Consider the following 7,758-nt stretch of genomic DNA (forward strand, 5'->3'; position numbering starts at 1 on the left):
TCAAAGAGCTCTTCAGCTTGCGGCGGCTGTTGACAGAGTGTTAACTGGGCACGTTGTGAAAGCTTGCAACAAGTACTGTGTTTCTTTTGGCTTCACTTAAAAATGCAGCGAGAATCCTGACAGCAGTATCTCTTTGGAGACTCATGGTAAGTTGTTAAATGAGTTGTCATTGTAGCTGTCTACAATTAAAGTGGATAGAATATGAAATGGGTAAAGTAAAGTCATCAGAGGTGAAAAAGGTGACAAAGACCTTTGTGTGTGTATGTGTGTGTGTGTGTGTGTGTGTGTGTGTGTGTGTTTGGGGGGGGGTTGCTAATTAAAATCAATGTGCTTTTTCCTCTTTGCAGCTATCGCAACTACTGTTTGGTCAATTAAAATGGATAGATATGACATTTATACATTGATTTCACAACCACTGCAACTAAAAGGAAAACTGTTCAATTCAGCTTCTGTCATGTTCAGTGAGCTTGGCATTTGCCCCCTTCTCAAGGGACATAATCAGGCTACTGTAACAAGTGTTCCATTTAACTACATCAGAAGTAGCATAGGTCCATTTTAGATACATTTCTATATTATTGTTTTATCAATTAGTCTCATGTTACAAAACAAATCCAAAAGCAAACAGTGTTGTGAGAAAGCCCTACAGGTCAAGGTCCAACAGCACCATCTACTGGCGCAAAGAGAGCTGGCAGTGAACACGTCAGGACATGTCCAGTCACACTGACCAGCAGCAGACCAGTCAGTGAGCAGACCGTGTGAAGCTGCATGGACTTTCTGTGTGTTTCCCTAATGATATGTGCGTTCTTGAGGAAATAAATGTAAGTGCTTTCTGCTTTTTAGTTATGGATAATCTGATCACTATTCCAGTTTGTGTTGTTTACATGGTATGTTGTGTGAGTTTGAGTTAGCTAAGTAGCCTGTGTCTCAGTACTAGCTAGCTGTCTCTTGCTAGCTCTGCAGTTACATTTGGATGCTTGTGAGGATTTAATGATATTTCGTTTGTAATGCCAACATTGCAACTCAGTTTATTTGTGTGATTGTGACCATGCTTATTGTTAATAGAAGTTTAAAGGTTGAATTATTTACTGTGGTCAACATTCAATATGTAAGGCTCCCATGCTGTTTAGCATGCTGTGCTTCTGCTTATGTTATGTTGGACATTGTACTGCTTATTCCACCACTAATATTGCATCTCTGCTGTTGTATTATGTTTAAGTAGCGGTTTGCATATAAGTTAGGGATATTACTGGTGAACCTTGATGTAACTGCTGAATAATATGCAGAGTATTTGTTGTAATACAGTTTATTGCTTTCTTTATTTTCAGACCACACACACACACACACATATGTTGTACACCAATGTTAAAGTCCAACAATCTCATTAAAAGAAGATAAATCAGATCTCTCTCTCTCCAAGTGCCTTGATTCTCTAACCGGAATCATAGTCCATAATCTGCCGCCTCAACCAGCTATCCTTTTACTGAGGCTCGCCCTCGCCCAAGTGTAAAGAAAATGGAACCATTTGGGGGACTATGGCTTTTAGCTTAGGGTGACCATATTTTGATTTCCAAAAAAGAGGACACTCGGCCGGCCACGACATAGCCTACTTAAATGATACTAGCAGTTTACTCAAAGATGCCTTATAATTTTAATATATTTAAAATTTATATGTATGGATAGAAAATTCAGTTATATTACAAAATAATATCTCTCAAAGACAGAAATTCAGATAGGCCCCAATAGGGGACACACACACACACAGTGTAAAAATAAATAAAATCCTATTGTCTGTCCTGTTTATTGCTTGGGCACTGTTATTTACGTAACACCTGAACATAACACACACAGACCCACATTGGCTGTTTGTTTCTACCTCTCTCCTCGCTGGAAGTCTTGGACCTCCAGCCGCTCGCCTCCGCCTCGATTAAACGCTGAAAATAAAATAAAAGAGGGAGACAAGTTTTTCCTATTTTATCTTATTTTGTTTTATTTCTCCCTCTCCTCTGGCTAGAAGCGTCGGACCTCCTGCCTCCCGCTCCCGTCTCAAACACGGAGGTCTCCCTCTCCGCAGCTGAGTACCCACGGCGCACGCCCGGCCTGTTAAATAGCCTGTAACCACTGTGTGACACAAACTCAGTGCTTTGGTCATTAAATAATGTCGGCTCGGTTCGGGTTCGGACAGAAATATGCTGCCCGTGCCGCACTCTAACACACACACACACACACACAAACACACGGAAAACCGGACATTATCATCAGTTTATAAAAAACCCCCGGACGCCCCGGACGGGACGTGAAAAGTGGACATGTCCGGGCAAAAGAGGACGTTTGGTCAGCCTATTTTAGCTCAACTTATGTTGTCATTGCCAGCGAAATGTCAGTAATATTATACAAGTGGAATCTGGAATAACAAATAGCCTACGATAGCTAAAGTTAAACTCTGTGGAAATAACGCTATCACCTAACAATACATCCAAACTGTGATGGCTAGCATCTGCTAAATTAAACCAACTCAACCTTATCAAGCTTATTAACAGTCCAAAGCTTGACATCACCATTTAGGCCAATTAAGGGTTTCATAATGCTACTTTAAAAGATTCTTACCTTTAAGCGTGTAGACAGTCAAAAACTGACCTCATTTTATTCCCTTGACTCTCTCCTTGCAGACCCAGACGCCCCATTTCAAAAACTCCTCGAATCTACACGATTCACACAAGTGATCTATTTTGGGCTCAAAATGGCGAAAAGGTGACAAGTTTGCGCCCCTGATGAATGATGGCTGGAGGCAAATGTCTTCAAATCAAATGTGAAGTCTCACCGAAAACTTTAAAAAGTGCCTGACTTTGTTAACATCCAACAGCAGGTAAGAACAGGAGGCACTTCTATGACTCACCAGCAGCTACTTCATTATTTTGGAATATTTTTAGAAATAACAAAGCTTGTATTCTCATCTTACTTTTATTCGCCAGTGGCTCAGGTCCCAACTTTAAGACTACATGCAAGGTCTGTGTGCAAGACTATTTTTGCCTAGCTTCTAGTTTCTAAGAGTCATTTAACATTTTTCTCAGGTATTTCAGGGATGGACGTCTGATGTCGAACCATCTTCCTTTATTCCTGTGCCATCAAAACACAGCCCGCTTCTCACTGCTTTGCTTCACAGAAAGGCTTGTACAAAAAAAATTATAATTCAGATCCTGGTCCAAAAAGTGGAAAACAGTTGTTTTATCTTAAACTGCTTTGAATGCTGTGAAGCTCATGACTCGTCCTCCTCACCATGTCTGTCTGCTGTTATGTGGGAGGAGTACTCTCCCACTTCACAGATTTTAAAACATAGTTTGTTGGTTTTGTTTGTTTTTCCTCAAATAATGTCACACAGCACCTGTCGGCAAGTTAATAATGTCTGTCTGCCTAAGTGGATGGTGGAACCCACATGCGTTGTTAATTGCTGTTTATACAGATACCACAATGCACTTCAGAGGCTGCTTAAATGCATGCTTTAGGAAATGTGTTGAGCCATTAAATGATGTATGCCAAATGTCAAAAATATGTTTATTGGCGTTTTATGCAGACGTCCAGTCCGTCCTGGTAGTCTATACAATTCTTTTAATCTTTAATTTAAAGCTGCTGATCATGGTTTCCTTCTGAGAGTGTTTCCTTTCCCTGATATATGCACAAACTCATGGTTGTAAGTATACCATCTACAATCCATAACAAACAAACAATGGCCTCAGGGGCTAGTTGCATAAAACACCTTAAAATAATATGGAGCGTGGACTGGTAGCTGGAGAGGTGCCAGTGCACCTCCTGGGCACTGCCGAGGTGCCCCTGAGCAAGGCGCCGAACCCCCCAACCACTCAGAGCGCCTGTCATGGGCAGCCCACTCTGACATCTCTCCACTTAGTGTGTAATTGACAACAGAGTGAAAAATTGAATTTCCCCTCAGGGATTAATAAAGTATATAAAATTAAACAAAAAAAAAAAAAAAATCTGAGTTAAGGCTTCTCAACCCTTTTATGCATAGTGGTCACTACAATGAACAGCTATTTAAAAGCCATTTTCTTGAATATGCATGGGTTTTGGTGCTATACTTGCATATAAGGGTGCTTTCAGACCCAGAGTTCGCTTGCTTTGGTCCGAATCAGGGACTAATTTTGTTACAAAGTTGAATAATTACCTAGAGTTGGTTTTTGTTCTCACAATAGAATTTACAAGTGGACCAGATCGAATGCCTTGTGCAAGAAAGCTGCTCTTGATTGGTTACAATTTCCATGCCGGAAAAATCCAGGAAGTAAACAAAGCGTTGAAGAAGAGTGCACTTGCAAGATAAATGTGACACTTTCTAATGTCACATTGGAGGGACAACTACGCAGGTTGATTTTAGCGCTGCTCATTTTAGGCAAATGAGGTGTGGCTCCAACTAGAAAACAATGTTTTGATGCATTGGATGTGACACATTAATAATCCTCCAGGACTGTAACATGCTCATGTTTAATCCGAACAATGTGTAATGTGACTGCAGTTGGTTTGGATCAAGGTTGGAACACGTTCTCACCACAAATGAACTGCACCAGAGTTCGTTTGTAAACGGACCTAGACCACCTCTTCAAGAAGGTCTCGGTCTGGTTGTTTTGGTGCGCACCTGGGTGCGATTGCTGTGGTCATACCTGCCAAAACGCACCACGAACTTCAGTTAGATTGCATGGAACCAAACAGGGCAGGTGTGAAAGCACCCCAAGCCTCTTCAGTGGACCCTAGTGTGTCATGCAATACACTGCCACCCACTGGCCAGTCATTGTAAGTGCAACACAAATTCCTTAAAACCAACATGGCCAATGGAATGCAAGACATGTTGTGCAGCTCAGGAATATTTTGCCAGTTCTTCTGTAATAGGAGACCCTTGCTGAGAAAAAAAAGGTAACATCAAGTAACATCTAAGGAGTAATACAGTTGTTAAAATTTCTAAGTATTCATTTTACGTTGGGCTGAAATAACCATTCCTCCTCCACTAAACTGGACGGCATGCAGTCTTTTTCTCAAGGTTTCCTTCAAATATTCACTTAAAGGTCATATGTATAGCTGTTTCATCAAAACGAATATTTTTCAAAAATAAAACATCCACAGAATGTCTAGAAAGGTGTAGAATTAAAATCTATATTTTCCTGGAAAAAATAATTACAGTAGAGAAATCATTGTTTTAGAATTTTTTACGGGCCCAAAATATGTGAATATTTTGATTTGGTTTCGTGGCAACCTGTAGAATTGAAGAATGGAGCCAGAGCAGGCGAGTGTGAGTGCGACACCTAAGTATCCAAGTTTTTCTCCTTATCTAAGTTAGTAAAACCAATGCACAAAACAGTCTAAAAATGCTCTCAATGCAGTACATGCCTTAATGGTTTTCCTGAACTAAGGAAACATTTTAAGGGATTTCCTGCAACACATTTAAGTAAGTCCCTTAAGCCAAGGGAAAATTAAGCCTTCAGTGTTATACTTAGAGAAAACCCAAGGTGTTTTGTGCAACCTGCCCCAGTATTGCTTATGATAGGCAACTGTTAGCACCATTCTTAGTGATCTGTACTATGTGGGTATATCTACCTTACTGCACTCAGATCTTAATCATAATTTAGTTGCAATGTAAGGATATTATTGGAGTATCCAACTAAAATGTGAAGGCATTAAACATTCAGGTGGTGGATCATGCAAAAATATTTGCATAAAAACACAATTTGTTAGATTTAGGCCAGTGCTCACTCTGCTGCCGCTGACTGTTTCTTTTGAATTTGATGGCATTTCTAAGCCTCCTGGTGTCACATAAGATAGCACCTACTCTGTGCCGGTGTCTGCTACAGAACCTGAACAGCCCACGCTGTAAAACTCTCTGCCACGGAGCGACTTGGTTTCTGTTTCTGTCAGGTAGCATCTGGCTGTTCTGTGCTTCTGCCCGGCCAAACCAGCCAGTGCATCTGCCTTCCTTTGTTGCATTTCCTCAGCGGTGCACTCTGGCTCATAAAAACGTGCTTTGACTCTGACAACATGTAATAAAATGTGAAATAATTCATAATGTCCTCTGAGCACATATACTGGAAAGTCACTTTAGGTGCCCAGAATGCCCCTCTAAACCTTCACAGTGGAGTCAGTAATAACAATGCCCTCTTGCATCACTCTCCCTGCAGTTTCTGCCATCTACTGACATCAAAATTCATCACAGAAGTCAACTGAATTTCACATATTTTCTCTAGTGAAAAACAATATGTTTGTGTGTAGCTTTTTAAGAAACTCAGATCCTTATTTAAATTCTGCTTTTACTCTTCGCTGGCCCCGTGTAATGCAGAGCATCAGCTTGTCAGTTGGAGTTTACCACTTAAAAACACTGATGACTGTAAATATAGAATGCTGGGATCTCTGCCAGCTCCCAGCAGGGATTTCAGCTTATTGCAGTGTTGCTAGAAGCCCCTAGCTATGTAGGTACTGCATACAAGAGTAGATGTACCGTCTTTATGAAGTCTGCTGGGTGCGTTTGGTCAGTTAGAGTGAAATATTGATGACTGATATTTCTCTCTAAACTGACAACAATTTATGTAACCTTGAGCTTTTTTTGTATTATGTTCAACACACCAGGTGGGATTCAGAAATAATAAAAAAGTGCAACAAAATATGCAGGAGGCAGAGTGAGATGATATACGGCTCCTCCCTGGGACTTGAATGAATGTAATTAACTTTTCCTCCAGCCTTATGTGACACGCAAGTGACAAGATTTATTAAAAGTTGGGTTTTTCTTTTCTTGCTTACTTATCCATGTCACCTCTTGTTATTGGAATGATGCATACTGAATGATGCATGGCAGGCCTGACATCTGATTACTCCTTTTGTGAAACCAGTGGAGCTGTAGTTAGAGCATTATTTCGCAAGAGTTTGGAGGCCCTTTGTCTATTCTATTACCTTTTCAAAACAGACACACACAAAAAATAGAGGAGCTACTACACAGTATGTTTGTCTGCTCTAACATAAGCTACAAATGTTACCTTGCCCGTTAACTGACAGTAGTAATCTTGCATAACATCCAAAGCCAAAAGTTAGCACACCATTAGCCGACAACAGTTGTTGAGTTAGATCTTCCATTAAAACAAGTTTAGTTCAGTCAATGTGTGTAAGCCATTGTGTCACCCATCCATAATGGGATTACTAACCCTAAAATCAGAGCTGAGCGTATTATTAGCGGGTCTGTTCTGTTGTGTACCAGATTTAGGGAAGTTTATCTAAGATTGTGATGGTTTGTGTTTGTCCTCAAATTCTTTTCTAACACATTGTTGAAAAATCCATTCATTTTCATCCATTTATCAGGGGCCGGGTCATGGGAGCAGCAGGCTGAGCAAGGTATTCAACACATCCCTCTCCCCAGCAGAATTTGCAGGATCCCCTGAATCCTGAGGCGTTCCCATGCCAGATGAAATACAGTGGTGTGAAAAAGTGTTTGCCCCCTTCCTGATTTCTTACTTTTTTGCATGTTTTCCGCACTTAAAGATCATCAAACAAATTTAAACATTAGTCAAAGATAACACAAGTAAACACAAAATGCAGTTTTTAAATGAAGGGTTTTATTAATAAGAAAAAAATCCAAAGCTACATGGCCCTGTGTGAAAAAGTGTTTGCCCCCTAAACCTAATAACTGGTTGGGCCACCCTTAGCAGCAACTACTGCAATCAAGCATTTGCGATAACTTGCAATGAGTCTTTTACAACGCTGTGGAGGAATTTTGGCCCA

General features: G+C 40.5%; 1 long non-coding RNA gene across 1 annotated transcript; it reads left to right on the forward strand.

The window, feature by feature from the left end:
* Positions 1-699: 699 nt before the first annotated feature.
* LOC126400807 (uncharacterized) lies at positions 700-7,510 on the forward strand. The gene is made up of 3 exons (XR_007571009.1): positions 700-818; positions 2,667-2,863; positions 7,339-7,510. It is a non-coding gene; the product is annotated as an uncharacterized LOC126400807 (long non-coding RNA).
* The last annotated feature ends 248 nt before the right edge of the window (positions 7,511-7,758 follow it).

This window comes from Epinephelus moara, chromosome 14 (assembly GCF_006386435.1).
Source record: "Epinephelus moara isolate mb chromosome 14, YSFRI_EMoa_1.0, whole genome shotgun sequence".
NCBI lineage: Eukaryota > Metazoa > Chordata > Actinopteri > Perciformes > Serranidae > Epinephelus > Epinephelus moara.